Genomic DNA, 19,275 nt, shown 5'->3' on the forward strand with positions numbered 1-19,275 from the left:
ATATGTATATAAAATTCTTGAGACTTCCAGTTTGTCATGCCTATTTACTGTTGTCATGAAGTAGTAATAATGGTATTGGTATTGCCTAGGGGTTTTGCGTAATATGTAAAAATCATGTCTATTCTATCAACTCCAATTGGTTTTGCCTGCTATGTTGGCTCTGTTGGCAATGCTATACAAGTCATCCAGGTAACCCTGCCAGTTTGTCCGGTTACAATGAGCAGATAAAAGACATACCATGTTTTTGGACTAACTATAGGCAAGACCCACAGGAGATTTATTACTTTATGTATAAAGGGGCTGATTCTCCTGTCTTCTCCTGCCCTTGCAGGACAGGGCCAGTGTGACCAAAGTACGCTGCTATAGTCCAGGCCCAGGTGTGCCTATGTTTCCTGTCCCCAGTCATTAACATTGACCTGGGACATCCCTGGCACAACACCTCCCCCACCCCAGCACTGGGCCTAGCATGGAAAACAGGGCAGGGAGTCCAGCTGCCTGTGCAGCTCAGAGCCTCCTGGTTGGAGAGGAACAGCCGGAATACTCTGAAACCAAACATATCACTGGAAGACTTTTAAAAATTCTTCCACTTACATTTTTGGTCCTTTCAGGCTTGCTGTTGGGCTCCATCACGACTCTGTGGTTAAAGGGGGTTTGCAAAGTAAACTTTCCACTAGCATCACATACCAGCGCTGTGCTTGGGTGCTGAATAGACTTAATAATAGGAACTAGAGGCAGAAGAGCCAGGAGTGCCCCTCCCACCTTATTTGTATTGGTGAAGGGCCTGCATTACTTTGACCCAGCTCTGTTCCAGGGTAGTGCTTTGCAAGTAGAGAGTTGGAGAAATGGATCGCAGCTCCCTTTTCTCTGACCTCTGTACAGATGGAATGGGCATTCCCCGAGAGCAAAAGTCAGGAAAAACGACTCCATGAAATCCTTGAGTTGATAACACTGACCTACCTCAGCCCTCTGAAATCAATGCATAACACTAGCTATTGTTTCTTCCTCCAGAGGCAGCACTATCAAAATCATGGGCGGGACTTGCAGCTTTGGCAGGGTATCAACTGGATGATATTGGATTACCCGTCCAATACCCTGCCGTATTTTCCTTTCCTTTGAAGTCAATTGAAAGAAAATTCGGGTGGGGTGTATAACGGGCGGCTGATCTGAAACCGCCAGCTTTATGTCTTCACCCAAGTTGAAAGTTCCGCCTCATTTTACATCAATGTTTATTATTTTAACTTGTTCAGGATGCAGTGCTATAACCTCTCTCACTCTGTTACAAACACAACTAAATGACAGACGATTTCCTCGGACTGATTGAGCAATGTCAGGGAAGATCCCAGTGATCTAGTCAAGGGGGAACATCAGTGGAAGAGCAGTCAGTCTCAATCTAAACATCACACTCCAGGTTTCATACAATCTAAAAATGCTGAGAGTTCCTGAACTACAATCTGAAATGTACAAGTACATTCTAATCCAGAAAGTTTATTGAGCAAACATTAATGTCAGGCCATATTTATTTATAGAAATTAAACTTTTTTGGCCTTATATGGACAGGTTTGTGTAATATGCAAAACATGGCATTCAATTTGTGGATCGCAAGAACCCACAAACAGCAATGAGATAATCTGTTTTAATCATGTTGGTTAAAGGGTAAATATTGAGCATGACACTGGGGAGAATTCACCTGTTCTTCGTCGAACTAATGTACAGGAACCCTTACTTCCACCTGCAAAAGAAGATGGGGCTCAGTTTAAAATCTCATCCTAAAAACAGCATCTCCAACAGTGCAGCACTCCATCAGTACTGGACTGGAGAATCAGCCTGGCATCAGCTTGCATCTCTGCAGCAGGATTTAAACCCCCAATCTTCAGACTCAGAGACAAGAGTGCTATCCACTGAGCCCATTTAATGCTGCCATTTTGGACTGTGTGTTGGAGGCCCAATAGTACAAATAATTAATCATTTGAAGCAATCACAGGAATGTTCAAGACTGGAGAAACTACTTTGGTTCATCTGCCAGCAACTCTGTCATTTATTGTACTGAATTGTTTCTTTCACCATACACATTCAGCAGCGTCTGTGTAAAGTAGTTGGAACTAGACTGCTCACCTACCTTTTGAACTTGAGTCTGTGCCGTATTGGTTACTGAGTTTGTGGGTCATGCCCAACACTTGTGATTGGGCTTCAAAAAAGTTTGATAGGAATTTCCTGAGCTGCCTTTGTTCGAGGATAAAATTTCCCAGCTTGTTCATTCTTCATAACTATGGTACCTAACCCCAGTTCAGTTTCCTTTCTCTCGATCGTGTAAAAAGCCAAGATACCTGTACTACAGTTTCAGCTTTTTCATATCACCTTTCCCCTGTTTACAGCTAATTTACAAATTCTATAATTAGATTGAAGCTCTTTGAAACAAAACTTGTGTCATTTTCTGAAATGAAGACGGAAAAAAGTGGAAATACGCAGCCGCAGCATCTGTGGAGAGAGAAACAGTTAACGTTTCAGGCAGAAGGAAAAAGTTACAGATGTAACAGGTTTAAGCAAGTACCAGAGATAGTCCCAGGTGCTCCCCGCACACCTTCGAGGCTGGATACTGGGTGACAAGGGCTACCCATTGAGACATGGCTCCTTACGCCTGTGCAGATCCCCAGCTGCCACACGATAACTTGAGCAACCATTGAGCAGGCCATAGGGCTTCTGAAGATGTGGTTCAGATGCCTTGAAAGATCTGGTGGAGCCCTTCAAATGCCCCAGCAAGGGTCTCGCATATCATGGTGGTGTGCTGTACGCTGCACAACCTGATGCTACGGAGGGGAAAATCTTTGAGCAATGAGGACATCCTTGAGCGTGCCGCCATCAAGGATGAGGATATGGAGGGGTTTGGGGACCAGGCGTAACAGGATGAAGACTCCCAAGGACCACAGGCAAAGTGCAATGAGATTCACACAAGTGGGCTCGCAACTCACTAATGCAAACACGTTTCTCCTGAGCCTTTCTTAAATGCCCATGCGAACAAATAAATCTTCTACCTTCTATCGCCCTGTTGGCCTTTCCTTGAATGCCCTTACCATCCTATTATTACATCTGGCCATGGCATGGACAATGCATTGACCTAATGAGCTGTGGTCCTCCCCATCATACCCTTTGTAAGAGCCATCGAACTGTTAATTGTCTAGTTGTGGAGAAATGAGTAAAGGATTCTTTGTGTGGTGCAGCATATCAGATTTTATTAAAGACAACTAAATGGCAAGGTGTCTTCAAACTACATAATATAACACCGTGAAACCTAAGTGCAGCTAGGTGGAATTTCTCACACGGTTGTGGGTTCTCCTACGTGGTGTTCCCCCTGCACTGTCAGCTGAGGTCTCATCCTCTAAGGTCTCCTCCTCCCCAGTGGTGGAAAGCTGCCCCACAGGCTCTGCAGCTGCCTGTTCTTCTACATGACCTGCGAAAGACAGAAGTATAATGAGAGGGCCATGCACATTCCAACACGTCCTTCTGACTACTCATCACCTGGAGCTCAATGTGACCAGTGGAGCATACATGAGCTCTAAGCATTTTGCTCACCAGAGGGTCTATTGCCCCATCCATTCCTCGGGGCTCCACACTCGTCTCACCATTTAGCGATAGGCTGCTCTGCCTCCATGCCTCCTAATTCCAACGATTCTTCTTACATAGGTGTGAAGATATGGGACTCTGTCCCCAGTTCTTCCCCTCTCTCGTGCATTGTGGACTCTGATCTCCTGCAAGCATATAAATTGACATTGTCACTCGCCCATCATAGACACATACTTCACTTATGTTGGTGGCAGCCTAACTCTCCACCATGGTGCCACAGGGATGCCTCCTGCATGCAGCTATTCAGTACTGGCAGTGCAGGTGTCAACTCTGACTGATTGATGTCCTCCACAAAGAGGCTTCCATGTTTGTGACAGGTAATGCTGATGCCTGGGCATTGCCGCTGACTGGGTGGGTATCCACTTCTCCAAATTCATATTCATCTTTTGTCATATTTAAGGCTGCAAGCTTAATGTTATATGCTGCACTCACCTTGCCAGAACTCATTAGGTCATTGATCCACTTTCAACACCGCAGCCATGTATGTGGGATCACCTCTGCTGCTCAACTCCTCTGCTATCTTCATCCATGCCTGTTTGGTCTGACGAGCTGGCCTCCTCCTCCCTTTCCGAGGCAAAAGGACGTCCCTCCAAGCCCATGCCGCCTGGAGGAGCACCTCCAGAGGCATCAGAAAACCTGGGCACCACCCTTGCTTTGCCTGCTGCCATTTCCTGATCACTGCTGTTGCCAGGCATCCCTCTCAGTTTCCTCCGCTGATTGCCTTTTAAAGATGGTGCCAGCCTAGCCTGACCCAGTACTTCTCCCTGCTTGCAAGGCCTAGCTGGCCAGCTCCCACGCCTGCTGGTCTTTCACTGGACGGTCCTGCCAATTACAGTTCAACTTCTGTTCCTCGCCCGCTCGGCCATGCCACCCGCTTTACCCCGGGACTTCATAACTGCTGGCAAACTCCCTGTCAGTCGCTCAGGTTGATTTTTCCCAGAGTGGCCAATTAATGGCCAGAGGGTGGGCTCGCTGTCCAATTAAGCATGATGGGTGGGCTCAAAGGCCTTCCAGCTTGAAAGAAGCAGCAGGCTGCAATGACAGGTAAGTAAGGGAGAGGGTGCTTCAAAACGTAGGCACCTTCGCTTCAACTTTTTAAAGGTTTAATTAAAAAAATGGCTTTTTCAGCCAGGTCACCACTGTGAGGGGTTGGGGGGGTTGGTGCGGAGCCTCTTTACAGTATAGCCTGTGCCTGCTGCTGCACCCAGACAGGCAGGCAGGGCCTCTAAGCCTGCCTGGAGCACTGGCCACCTGTCTGCCACTGGGAGGCCGCCTCCAGGCAGCTAATTGGCCCATGCCAGCTGAGGGGAATCTGCAGGCCAACTGGAAAATCCCAGCCTGCCTCCTTTAATTGGCCTTGTGGCCCTTAACGAGCCGGATTGGATACCCGCCGCAAGCAAGCCGCCTCCCAAAAATGGCCCGGGAGTGGGATGGATCCAGGGAACCAGCATGCCGGTCAACAGCACTACTTTCATCATCCACTTGCTTTTGATCTCAGCCCTGGTGGGTCTGAAAATCAAGCCTATAGTGACAACTCAAACATCCAAAGAGAATGATCAATATCATCTCCTTAAAATTTGAAATCAAAATAGATTGAACAAAATGATGGACCAGATATTCATGTGTAGTGAGATTCACGAGGCACTGAGAATCATTATGAGGCAAACACTGAGGGGGTACCAGTAGGTTAGAAACCGCTGCCCATATTCAAAAAGGGTGATAAAACAGACAGTCAACTACAGACCCTTCATTGGAACACGGGCCCAATTTTAACTCACTCAAACCCATTCACTTACAATTGGGCCTATCCTTTTAGTTCTATACTACAACTGTCAATTTCCATGAGGAATCGATCAGTGCCAACTTGTACTCAATCTTGGCTTGCACTAGCAAAAGTGGTTAGAAAATAGAATAGCATGGGAGTTAGAACTCTATGGTGGCTGTATAGCATGCCTACTGTTACCTCTAATATATTGCCTGTGAAGATTAGTGTATCACTATTAGTGGTCCAGAGTTATACCTCCCATGATTTCAATCCTTGTTTCTGTTCTGCAAGTCTTGTTTTGTTGCCAGCTGCACAAAGATAGAGGGAGTGAAAAGGTTTGATTTAAGATTCAATGGTGTTTATAGAAGTAGAGTTCCTCCCCCTCCCCCCAGTGTGATATCAACCTCCAATAATGGAAGTGAAACATGATTCTACAGATGGGGCATTTTATTCAAAACCATGAGATATATAAAAAAGGAAAAATATGCAGAGCTATGGAGAACGAGCAGGGAAATGCGACTAATTGAATAGCTATTTCAAAGAGATGGCACAGGCATGATGGGCTGAATGGCCTTCTTCTGTGTTGTATGATCCTGTGATTCTACCAAAAGAATACTAATTAAGCTGAAAGCTGTGGGGATTAAGGGTAAAACTTGGATACGGTCAAACCTTGGTTGAAGTATGAACAACAATGGTTATTGTTTGAGCAGTTATGTTGTGGGTTGTGGGGGCGAGGTGGTGTTGGTTGCAGCTGGTGGGGGGGGGGGGGGGACAGAATACTGAGTGAGATACCTTAGGTCTCACTTTTAGAACCATTGCTCTTCTAATTTACATCAATGATTTGGATTCAGAAATGCCACTCAAATTGGTCAAATTTGCAGACGATACCACACTTGGAGGGGTAGTGATATCAAAGACAACAACCCAGATTACTAGGATGACCTAACCAAAATGGGATTCATTATAAACAATGTCACCTGCACGGTAGCCCGGAGGAGTAGATTATCCATCCTTTATAAAGCCCATGTGATTTCATTCTATTGATTGGGCAGCCTCTCCCAGCGAATGTTCCATTACGTCAAGTTACTGTTTAGGCGTTGAGGTTGAAAATCATTGAGCAATGGCGGCTGAAATTTAATGCTAATGTAGAGTTTGGCACATAGAAAAGAAAATGGGTGACCTATGTACTCTATGAATGATGTTGAGATGGCTAAAGATGAGGTTGAAAGAGTCCGAGGGTCCTCGATGACCCCATGCTCAATATGTGCAATCGATGCACGGCAGTGGTCAACAAAGCCAACAGAGTTTAAAAATACTTCGACAAAACAGTAGAATAGAAGTCAAAGGAAGTCATGGCCAAACTATATAGAGTTTTGTTCATTCCACACCTTCAGTACTGTGTTCAGTTCTAGTTTCCAAGAAACGAGGGAGATATTCAAGTTCTGAAGAAGGGCCACTGACCTGAAATGTTGGCCAGAATTTTACACCACCCCAGCGGGTCGAATGGTGGCGTGGGAGCGGCAGACTTTGGGAGACCTCACCGCCTTGATGCCGCGGAGGGTGGGGCGGGGGTGAGAAACGGCCGGCCTGCCCGATGCCAATCAAGACCCTTAAGTGGCCACTTAACGGCCACTTAAGGGCCCTCGCCCGCCTCCACGGGTATTTTACCCATGGCAAGTGGGTGTGCCGGGTCGTGAAAGGCCGCCCAGCTACAGCTGCCGGCCTTTCCGCACTCCGGGAGAGGGGGCCTGGCAATCAGGCACAGGGTGTCCGATTGAGGGCCACCCCCACCTCCCACTCCAACCCCGGGAACCAGGACGCCCCCTCCCCCCAAACGACCACCCCAGCCTCACCAGGGCACGACCGATTCCCCTGGTGAGGCTGCCCGAACTTACCTTCTGTCTCAGTTCCATTGCGTCCTCCTCGGTCGGCTGGGCTGCAGTCTCAGCAGTGGCCACTGCTCCTGTTGGCGCTGCTGAGACTAAGAGCTGCCGGCCCGCTGATTGAGGTCTTCCACCCTCAAGTCTTGCCTCGGGCCAAGTAAAGCCTGGGGAGCCGTAAAATACGGGACAGATCCCCAGGCTGGGCGGGAGCGGGATCGGCACCGACATTTACGTCGGAGTCCGGCTCCCGTCCGCCCCGCGTAAAATTCCGGCCATTAACTCTCCTTCTCTCTCCACAGATGCTGCCAGACCTGCTGAGTATTTCCAGCATTTCTTGTTCTTATTTCAGATTTCCAGCATCCGCAGTATTTTGCTTTTATTTGAGATATTCAAGCAATTTGGGCAGTGCAGAGAAGAGCCATGAGGCTGATCTGTAGTGTTAGGCGTCTGAGTAAAAACTGGAGATCCTTGAGCTTTTCAGACTGGAAAGGAGACAGCTAAGAGGTTATAATATAGAGACATATATTGGCATGGAAGACATTAATTCAGAAAATTATTTTAAATTAAAGAGTGGTCCACTTTCCTAATTCTCCCAACACTTAGTGCTAGTTACTTTAGCCATTTTATTTTTTTTCCTGTCCAGAAAGCACCTTGGGGCTTTTTCTGCCCTCAGGCAGTGATTTTAATTCGAAGTTCATATTGGGATGAGGTGGGGGTGGGGGGTGGGGGGTGGGGGATGGTGGGGTGGGGGCGGCAGTGGTGGTGGGTGACGGGACTGCATTTCATGGCTCGATAATATAAACACTTCAACTATGTTGGCCTTCCACGCCCTAATCTATTTCAGTTGAATGAACAAGACATACCGAGCATATTCCGCACCCGTTCCCCAATTAATACAGCAAGCTTAGCACATTTCATTTTCCACGCGATTTCATATATTATTCACTTGCTGCTTCAAAATGAATCACACTTCATCTCTGTTTTAAAGATCAGTTAGTTTATAACAAGAAAGATTTTAGGCAAACATGATCCCTGGTGCATTGCTCTGCGGGTTAGGTTTAACAAGTTTGTGAATGCGTTTAAAACAACAGGGGTGCGAAATTCAATCTTGTCACACCACCTCTGGGAGACTTACTGCTATCCTTCAGGGACAAGCTGTGCCAGGGGCCACTATCTGCACTGCCCATGTACATATTGTGTAAGCTGCTGTGGTTCAGTTGGTAGCACTCCTGCTTCTAAGTCATAGGGAAATGAGTTCAAATTCTACTCCAAGGCTTGAGCATAAATCAAGGCTGGCACTCCACTGGAGTGCTGCCCTGTCTTTTCGATGAGGTGTTAAACCAAGGCCCCATCATCTTGTTTAGGTGACTGAAAAAGATCCCCTGGCACTATTTTAAAGAAGAGCAGGCGAGCTATCCCCGGTGTCCTGGACAATATTTATCCCTCAATCAACATGACGAAAAACATAGATTATCTGGTCATTGTCCCATTGCTGTTTGTGGGAGTTTGCTGTACACATACTGGCTGCTGCATTTCCTACTTTACAACAGCGACTGCACTTCAAAAAGAACCTTCATTGGCTGTAAAACACTTTGAGACATCCAGTGGTCATGAAAGGTGCTATATAAATGCAAGTCTTTCTTCTTTCAAACATGTGAAAATGGTGCTATCCTGAAGTCACAGCCAACGAGCTGATGGAACACCAGGATACCAAAATTAGGCATGCAGGTCCTGGCAAGGCCTGTATTGTCCACACTTTGAAAAAAGGAGCACGAAACAGCAAGATGAGTCCTGCAGTAGCATTATTTAAAGGGCCAGGCACCCTGATTGCAGGTAAGTAAAGTTAATTGAACTTCTTCCACTGTAAGGTGTCTGAAAGTACTCAGGAGTGTTTTTGGAAGTGTTTTGTTGTATTTGCCAGAGAGTTTTGCAGCATCCTCATGGTGGGGAGAGGGGGGAACAGAGGAATAGGTGACCTGTCCACACAAAGGCTGTAAGAGGTATGGGGGCAGCAATGGCAGTGCCTCTGGGTCTGCAGCACGGCAGATCGAGCAATGGGGCCTCTTGATCACTGCTGTGCTGTTGCTCTTTCCCTCCTTGTTCTGCTGTGGCTGGGCAGGTGGTAGTTCCTGGGTGTCTCAAAGCAGAAACTCAGAAGGGGAAGGTTGGTGTGAGAGCACTGGGGTGTGGTGGGGTGAGAAGTGAGAACTCCACAGTCACACCATCAGCAGCTTGCTCATCATGCCAGACAGCAGGATGAAGATGTACTGGGAGCTGAGAAGGACATAAGGCAGGAAGATGCCATCATTCTCAATGCTCTCAGTGATGCCGGATGCTATAGGCCCAGGATGCTGAGAGCCATCTCTCCTGTAGGGCTCAGGAGATGTAGGCATCCTTGTCTCCCACCAGTTCTGCTCTGCTCCTTCCTATTATGGGCCACCATGTCCTGCAAGAGAGAGGGCAGAATGCCATTGATTGTGTGGCACTGTGTTTGGGTGATGTGCTTGCCATAGCTGAATAGCTGGAGCCATCTGCAGGCAGTGAAAGGTGAATGTGAGCCTTTTAAAAATTCTTTCATTTGATTTGGCAGTCACTGGCTAGGCCAGCATTTATTGTCCATTCCTAATTGCCCTTGAGAAGATGGTGGTGAGCTGGTTTCTTGAATTGCTGCAGTCCTTGGGGTGTAGGTATACCCACAGTGCTGTTAGGAAGGGATGTCCAAGATTTTGACCCAGTGACAGTGAAGGAAGAACGATATAGTTCCAAGTCAGGATGGTGTGTGGCTTGGAAGGGAACTTGTAGGTGGTGCTCTTCCCATGCATCTGCTGCCCTTGTCCTTTTAGGTGGTAGAGGTCATGGTTTTGGAAGGCGCTGTCAAAGGAGCCTTGAAGAGTTGCTGCAGTGCATCTTGTAGATGGTACTCACTGCTGCCACTGTGCGTCGGTGGTGGAGGGAGTGAATGTTGAAAGTGGTAGATGGGGTGCCAATCAAGCGGGCTGCTTTGTCCTGGATGGTGTCGAGCTTCTTGAGTGTTGTTAGAGCTGCACCCATCCAGGCAGTGGAGAGTATTCCATCACACTCCTGACTGGTGCCTTGTAGATGGTGGACAGGCTTTGGGGGAGTCAGGAGGTGGGTTATTTGCCACAGAGTTCCCAGCCTCTGACCTGCTCTTGTAGCCACAGTATTTATGTGGCTGGTGCAGTTCAGTTTCTGGTCAATGGTAACCCCCAGGATGTTGATAGTGGGGTAGTCAGTGATGGTAATGCCATTGAACATCAAGGGGGGATGGTTAGATTCTCTCTTGTTTGAGATGGTCATTGACTGGCACTTTAGTGGCATGAATGTAACTTGCCACTTATCAGCCCAAGCCTGGATATTGTCCAGGTCTTGCTGCATTAGGACACAGACTAGTTTAACATCTGAGGAATCGTGAATGGTGCTGCACATTGTGCAATTATCAGTGAACATCCCCACTTCTGACCTTATGATGGAGGGAAGGTCATTGATGAAGTAGCTGAAGATGGTTGTGCCTAGGACACTAACTTGAGGAACTCTTGCAGTGATGAGACTGAGATGATTGGCCTCCAACAACCACAACCATCTTCCTTTGTGCAAAGTATGACTCCAATCAGTGGAGAGTTTTCCCCCTCATTCCCATTTACTGCAGTTTTGCTAGGGCTCCTTGATACCATACTCAGTCAAATGCTATCTTGATAGGAGGGAATATAGGAGCAGGAGTAGGCCATTCAGCTTGTTGAGGCTGCTCTGCCATTCAATTAGATCATGGCTGATCATCTACCTCAATGCCACTTTCCCACACTATCCCCGTATCCCTTGATGTCATTAATATCCAGATATCTATTGATCTCTATTTTGAACCTGCTTAATGATTAAGCTTCCACAGCCCTGTGGGGTAGTGAATTCCAAAGATTCATCACCCTCTGAGTGAAGAATTTCCTACTCGTCTCAGTCTTAAATGGCCTACCCCTTATTCTGAGACTATGTCCCCTGGTTCCAGACTCACCAGCCAGGGGAAACATCCTGTCTACATCCACCCTGTAAGAATTTTGTAAGTTTCAGTGAGATCACCTCTCATTCTTCTAAACTCTAGAGAATACAGGCCCAGTTTCCTCAATCCCTCCTCATAAGACAATCCCGGCATCCCCGGGATTAGTCATGAACCTCCATTGCACAGCCTCTGTGGCAAGTGTATCCTTTCTTAAATAGCGAAAACAAAACGGTACACAATACTCCAGGTGCAGTCTCACCAAGGCTCTATACAATTGCAGCAAGACCTCTTTACTCCTGTACTCAAAACACCTTGCAATGAAGGCCAACATACCATTTGCCTTTCTAATTGCTTGCTGCACTTGCATGCTAGCTTTTACTGACTCATGAACAAGGACACCCAGGTCCTTTTTGACATTAATACTTCCCAAACTCACACCATTTAAGAAATACTCTGTCTTTCTGTTTTTTCTACCAAAGTGGATAACTTCACACTTATTCACATTATATTCCATCTGCCATGCTCTTGCCTATTCACTGAGCCTGTCCAAGTTTCCTTGAAGCCTCCTTGCATCCTTCTCACAACTTACATTCCCACCTAGTTTTGTGTCATCAGCAAATTTGGAAATATTTCATTTGGTCCCCACATCCAAATCATTTATATAGACTGTGAACAACTGTGGCCCCAACACTGACACTAGTAACAGCCTGCCAACCTGAGAATGACTTGTTTATTCCTACTCTCTGTTTTCTGTCTGTTAACCAATTCCCAATCCATACCAGTATATTACCCCGAATCCCATGTGCTCTAATTTTGTGTACTAACCTCCTGTGTGGGACCTTATCAAAAGCCTGCTGAAAATCCATATACACCACATCCACTGGTTCTTCTTTATCTGTGCTACAAGAAACATTTTCAAAAACTCCAACAAGTTTGTCAAACATGATTTCCCTTTCATCAATCCATGTTGACTCTGCCCACTTGTATCATTATTTTTTCAGTGTCTAGTTATTACATCCTTTATCATAGATTCACACATTTTCCATACTACTGACATCAAACTAACAGATCTGTAGTTCCCCCGTTTTTTCTCTCCATCCGTTCAGAAATAGTTGGGTTACATTTTCTACTTTCCAGTCTGCAGGAACCTTTTTAGGATCTATAGAATTTTGAAAGATAACCACCAATGCATCCACTATCTCTATAGCCACCTCCTTCAATACTCTTGGATGTAGCTCATCTGGTCCAGGGGATTTATCAGCCTTCAATTCAGTTAATTATATGAGTACTGCCTCTTTACTAATACTAATTTCTTTCAGTTCCTCATTTTCACAAGCCCCTTGGTACCCTAGTATTTCTGGGAGATTTTCTGTATCTTCCTCTGTGAAGACAGACATAAACTAATTGTTTAGTTTTGATGTCAAGGGTAGTCACTCACACCTCACCGTTGGTGTTCGGCTCTTTTGCCCATGTTTGGACCTAGGCTGTAATGAGGTCAGGAGCTGAGTGGCCCTGGTAGAACCCAAACTGAGTGCCAGTGAGCAGGTTATTGCTGAATAAGTGCCACTTGATAGCACTGTCGACAACATCTTCCATCACTTTGCTGACAATTGAGAGTAGACTGATTCAGTGGTAATTGGCCGGGTTGGATTTGTCCTGCTTTTTGTGTACAGGACATACCTGGGCAATTTTCCACATTGTTGGCTTGATGCCAGTGCACTGGAACAGCTTGGCTAGGGGCGCAGAAAGTTCTGGAGCACAAGTCTTCGGTACTATTGCTGGAATGTTGTCAGGGCCCATAGCCTTTGCAGTATCCAGCGCCTTCAGCCATTTCTTTTTGCAGCGGCGACAGGGAGAGCGAGGTGGCAGCTGGGTAAGTAAGTCCTATATATTTGGGCAGTGGCTGAACCCGAGACACTACACCTGTAGTGTCTCCCACCCATCCTCCTCTAACCAAAACAAAAGGACTCGGTGGTGTGCAGATAAGGTAAGGCTTTTTCTATTTTTTTTTTCGTGTGATTGGTAAAAACTTTTCTTTCCTTTTTCATTTATCTAAGTTAAGACTAAGTTAAGCTTAAGATTAAAAATGGCAGGAGATCTCAGACCCGTGTTATGCTCCTCTTGCTCAATGTGGGAGCTCAGGGACACGGCTGATGTCCCTGACTCCTTCACGTGCTGGAAGTGTGTCCAGCTGCAGCTCTTGTTAGACCACATGATGGCTCTGGAGCTGCGGATGGACTCACTTTGGAGCATCCGCGATGCTGAGGAGGTCGTGGATAGCACGTTTGGCGAATTGGTCACACCGCAGATTAGGATTGCTGAGGGAGAAAGGGAATGGGTGACCAAAAGGCAGAGAAAGAGCAGGAAGGCAGTGCAGGTGTCCCCTGCGGTCATCTCCCTCCAAAACAGGTATACCGTTTTGGATACTGTTGAGGGAGATGGCTCACCAGGGGAAAGCAGCAGTAGCCAGGTTCATGGCACCGTGGCTGGCTCTGCTGTTCAGAAGGGCGGGAAAAAGAGTGGAAGGGCTATAGTCATCGGGGATTCAATTGTAAGGGGAGTAGATAGGCGGTTCTGTGGTCGAAAACGAGACTCCCGAATGGTATGTTGCCTCCCAGGTGCACGGGTCAGGGATGTCTCAGATCGGCTGCAGAACATTCTGAAAGGGGAGGGTGAACAGCCAGTTGTCATTGTGCACATAGGCACCAATGATATAGGTAAAAAACGGGATGAGGTCCGACAAGCTGAATTTAGGGAGTTAGGAGCCAAGTTAAAAAGTAGGACCTCAGAGGTAGTAATCTCAGGATTGCTACCAGTGCCACATGATAGTCAGAGTAGAAATGAAAGAATAGTCAGGATGAATGCGTGGCTTGAGAGATGGTGCAGGAGGGAGGGGTTCAGATTTTTGGGACATTGGGACCGGTTCTGGGGGAGGTGGGACTATTACAAATTGGACGGTCTACACCTGGGCCGGACTGGAACCAATGTCCTTGGGGGTGCTTTTGCTAACGCTGTTGGGGAGGGTTTAAACTAATATGGCAGGGGGATGAGAACCAAATGAGGAGGTCAGTGGAGAGTAAGGAGGTAGTAACTAAAGCCTGTAAGGAACTAGATAATGAAGTCAGCGTGACTAAGGGAAAGAGTAGACAGGGAGCAGATGATGAACGCAAAGGGACTGGTGGTCTGAGGTGCATTTGTTTTAATGCAAGAAGTGTAGTAGGTAAGGCAGATGAACTTAGGGCTTGGATTAGTACCTGGGAGTATGATGTTATTGCTATTACTGAGACTTGGTTGAGGGAAGGGCATGATTGGCAACTAAATATCCCAGGATATCGATGCTTCAGGCGGGATAGAGAGGGAGGTAAAAGGGGTGGAGGAGTTGCATTACTGGTCAAAGAGGATATCACAGCTGTGCTGAAGGAGGGCACTATGGAGGACTCGAGCAGTGAGGCAATATGGGCAGAACTCAGAAATAGGAAGGGTGCGGTAACAATGTTGGGGCTGTACTACAGGCCTCCCAACAGCGAGCGTGAGATAGAGGTACAAATATGTAAACAGATTATGGAAAGATGTAGGAGCAACAGGGTGGTGGTGACAGGAGATATTAATTTTCCCAACATTGACTGGGATTCACTTAGTGTTAGAGGTCTAGATGGAGCAGAATTTGTAAGGAGCATCCAGGAGGGTTTTCTAGAGCAGTATGTAAATTGTCCAACTCGGGAAGGGGCCATACTGGACCTGGTGTTGGGGAATGAGCCCGGCCAGGTGGTTGAAGTTTCAGTAGGGGACTACTTTGGGAATAGTGATCACAATTCCGTAAGCTTTAAAATACTCATGGACAAAGACGAGAGTGGTCCTAAAGGAAGAGTGCTAAATTGGGGGAAGGCCAACTGTACCAAAATTCGGCAGCAGCTGGGGAATGTAGATTGGGAGCAGCTGTTTGCAGGTAAATCCACATTTGATATGTGGGAGGCTTTTAAAGAGAGGTTGATTAGCGTGCAGGAGAGACATGTTCCTGTAAAAATGAGGGATAGAAATGGCAAGATTAGGGAACCATGGATGACAGGTGAAATTGTGAGACTAGCTAAGAGGAAAAAGGAAGCACACATAAGGTCCAGGCGGCTGAAGAAAGACGAAGCTTTGAAAGAATATCAGGAATGTAGGCGCAATCTGAAACGAGGAATTAAGAGGGCTAAAAGGGGTCATGAAATATCTTTAGCAAACAGGGTTAAGGAAAATCCCAAAGCCTTTTATTCATATATAAGGAGCAAGAGGGTAACTAGAGAAAGGATTGGCCTACTCAAGGATAAAGGAGGAAAGTTATGCGTGGAGTCAGAGAAAATGGGTGAGATTCTAAACGAGTACTTTACCGAGGAGAGGGACATGACGGATGTTGAGGTTAGGGACAGATGTTTGATTACTCTAGGTCAAGTCGGCATAAGGAGGGAGGAAGTGTTGGGTATTCTAAAAGGCATTAAGGTGGACAAGTCCCCAGGTCCGGATGGGATCTATCCCAGGTTACTGAGGGAAGCGAGAGGAAATAGCTGGGGCCTTAACAGATATCTTTGCAGCATCCTTAAACACGGGTGAGGTCCCGGAGGACTGGAGAATTGCTAATGTTGTCCCCTTGTTTAAGAAGGGTAGCAGGGATAATCCAGGTAATTATAGACCGGTGAGCCTGACGTCAGTGATAGGGAAGCTGCTGGAGAAGATACTGAGGGATAGGATCTATTCCCATTTGGAAGAAAATGGGCTTATCAGTGATAGGCAACATGGTTTTGTACAGGGAAGGTCATGTCTTACCAACTTAATAGAATTCTTTGAGGAAGTGACAAAGTTGATTGATGAGGGAAGGGCTGTAGATGTCATATACATGGACTTCAGTAAGGCGTTTGATAAGGTTCCCCATGGTAGGCTGATGGAGAAAGTGAAGTCGCATGGGGTCCAGGGTGTACTAGCTAGATGGATAAAGAACTGGCTGGGCAACAGGAGACAGAGAGTAGCAGTGGAAGGGAGTTTCTCAAAATGGAGACGTGTGACCAGTGGTGTTCCACAGGGATCCGTGCTGGGACCACTGTTGTTTGTGATATACATAAATGATTTGGAGGAAAGTATAGGTGGTCTGATTAGCAAGTTTGCAGACGACACTAAGATTGGTGGAGTAGCAGATAGTGAAGGGGACTGTCAGAGAATACAGCAGAATATAGATAGATTGGAGAGTTGGGCAGAGAAATGGCAGATGGAGTTCAATCAGGGCAAATGCGAGGTGATGCATTTTGGAAGATCCAATTCAAGAGTGAACTATACAGTAAAAGGAAAAGTCCTGGGGAAAATTGATGTACAGAGAGATTTGGGTGTTCAGGTCCATTGTTCCCTGAAGGTGGCAACGCAGGTCAATAGAGTGGTCAAGAAGGCATACGGCATGCTTTCCTTCATCGGACGGGGTATTGAGTACAAGAGTTGGCAGGTCATGTTACAGTTGTATAAGACTTTGGTTCGGCCACATTTGGAATACTGCGTGCAGTTCTGGTCGCCACATTACCAAAAGGATGTGGATGCTTTGGAGAGGGTGCAGAGGAGGTTCACCAGGATGTTGCCTGGTATGGAGGGCACTAGCTATGAAGAGAGATTGAGTAGATTAGGATTATTTTCATTAGAAAGACGGAGGTTGAGGGGGGACCTGATTGAGGTGTACAAAATCATGAGAGGTATAGACAGGGTGGATAGCAAGAAGCTTTTTCCCAGAGTGGGGGATTCAATTACTAGAGGTCACGAGTTCAAAGTGAGAGGGGAAAAGTTTAGGGGGGATATGCGTGGAAAGTTCTTTACGCAGAGGGTGGTGGGTGCCTGGAACGCGTTGCCAGCGGAGGTGGTAGACGCGGGCACGATAGCGTCTTTTAAAACGTATCTAGACAGATACATGAATGGGCAGGAAGCAAAGAGATACAGACCCTTAGAAAATAGGCGACATGTTTAGATAGAGGATCTGGATCGGCGCAGGCTTGGAGGGCCGAAGGGCCTGTTCCTGTGCTGTAATTTTCTTTGTTCTTTGTTTGTTCTATATCATGTGGAGTGAATCGAATTGGCTGGAGACTGGCATCTGTGATGCTGGAGACCTTAGGAGGAGGCCGAGATGGATCATCCACTCGGCACGTCTGGCTGAATATGGTTGCAAATGCTTCAGCCTTGTTTTCTGCACTGATGTGCTGGGCTCCCCCATCATTGAGGATGGGGATATTTGTGGAGCCTCCACTTTCTGTTCGTTGTTTAATTGTCCACCACCATTCACGACTGGATGTGCCAGGACTGCAGAGCTTAGATCTGATCTGTTGGTTGTGGGATCACTTAGCTCTATCTATCGTATGCTGCTTACGCTGTTTAGCATGCATGTAGTCCTGGGTTGTAACTTCACAAGGTTGGCACCTCATTATGAGGTATGCCTCGTGCTGCTCCTGGCATGTCCTCCTGCACTCTTCATTGAGCCATGGTTGGTCCCCAGGCTTGATGGTAATGGTAGAGTGGGGGAAATGCCAGGCCATGAGGTTACAAATTGTGTTTGAATACAATTCTGCTGCTACTGATGGCCCACAGCACGTTATGGATGGCCAGTTTTGATTTGCTAGATCTGTTCGAAATCTTTCCCATTTAGCATGGTGGTAGTGCCACATAACATAATGGAGGGTATTGTCAGTGTGAAAATGGGACTTCATCTCCACAAGTACTGTGCGGTGGTCACTCCTCACAATACTGTCATGGGCAGATGCATCTGCGACATGTGACTGACATGCTCCAGTCCTTCTACATGTGGTAGGGAATATGGGATTAATGTAGGATTAGTATAAATAGGTGGTTGTTGGTCGGCACAAACTCGGTGGGCCGAAGGGCCTGTTTCAGTGCTGTATCTCTCTTTGACTATGACTATGACGTGTCCTGGTGTTCATTTTTCAAGATTTTCCATTTTGGCAAACAATTTTTCCACATTCCCTTTAAGAAGCTTCCTGCCTTTAAGAAAAAGCAGGCTGCCTGTACCATGTGATTGGAAAACAATGTTGCTGATGCTTCCTGCTGTGTGCAGACCACTGGCAGCATTGAGAGCAGGAGACCTGTGCTCGGGGCCCAGGTTCTTGCGCTGAAATTATTCAGATGAGGTGGTTTGACCAGTTTTCTGTCTTACCCACCTCGATCTGAACAGGCGCAGGCACACCGCAAATAACCTCTGTGCCCAGACATCGGAGCAGATGAATTATTTGGTGAAGACGAGGTCAAGTAGGTTTTTCCCTCTTGTTGGCTCCCTCACCACCTGCTGCAGACCCAGTCTCGGGCTCAGGGACTAGGCTAGCAGTGGTGCTACCGAGCCATTCTTGGTGATGGACATTGAAGTCCCCCACCCAGAGTACATTCTACTACCCTCAGTGCTTCTTCCAAGTGTTGTTCAACACAGAGGAGTACTGATTCATCAGTTGAAGGGGGGCAGTAAGTGTGGGGCAATCAGCAGGTGGTTTCTGTACCCATGTTTGACCTGATGCCATGAGACTTCATGGGGTCTGGAGTCAATGTTGAGGACTCCCAGGGCAACGCCCTCCTGACTGTATACCACTGAGCCGCCACCTCCGGAGGGATGGTGATGATGGTGTCTGGGACATTGTCTGTAAGTATGACTGACCTTTGCTTGACTAGTCCTTGGGACTGCTCTCCCAATGTTGGCACAAACCCCCAGATGTTCGTAAGGTGGATTTGGAGGAACACAGGCTGGGTTTGCCGTTGTCATTTCCGGTGCCTCGGCCGATGCCGAGTTCTGTCCGGTTTCATTCCTTATTGACTTTGTAGCAGTTTGATACAACTGTGTGGTTTACTAACCATTTCAGAGGGCATTTCAGAGTTAACCACATTGCTGTGGGTCTGGGGTCACATGTTGGCCAGACCAGGCAAGGACAGCAGATTTTCTTCCCTAAAGGACATTAGTGAACCAGATGGGTTTTTACAACAATCGACAATGGTTT

This window comes from Heterodontus francisci, chromosome 19 (assembly GCF_036365525.1).
Source record: "Heterodontus francisci isolate sHetFra1 chromosome 19, sHetFra1.hap1, whole genome shotgun sequence".
Lineage (NCBI taxonomy): Eukaryota > Metazoa > Chordata > Chondrichthyes > Heterodontiformes > Heterodontidae > Heterodontus > Heterodontus francisci.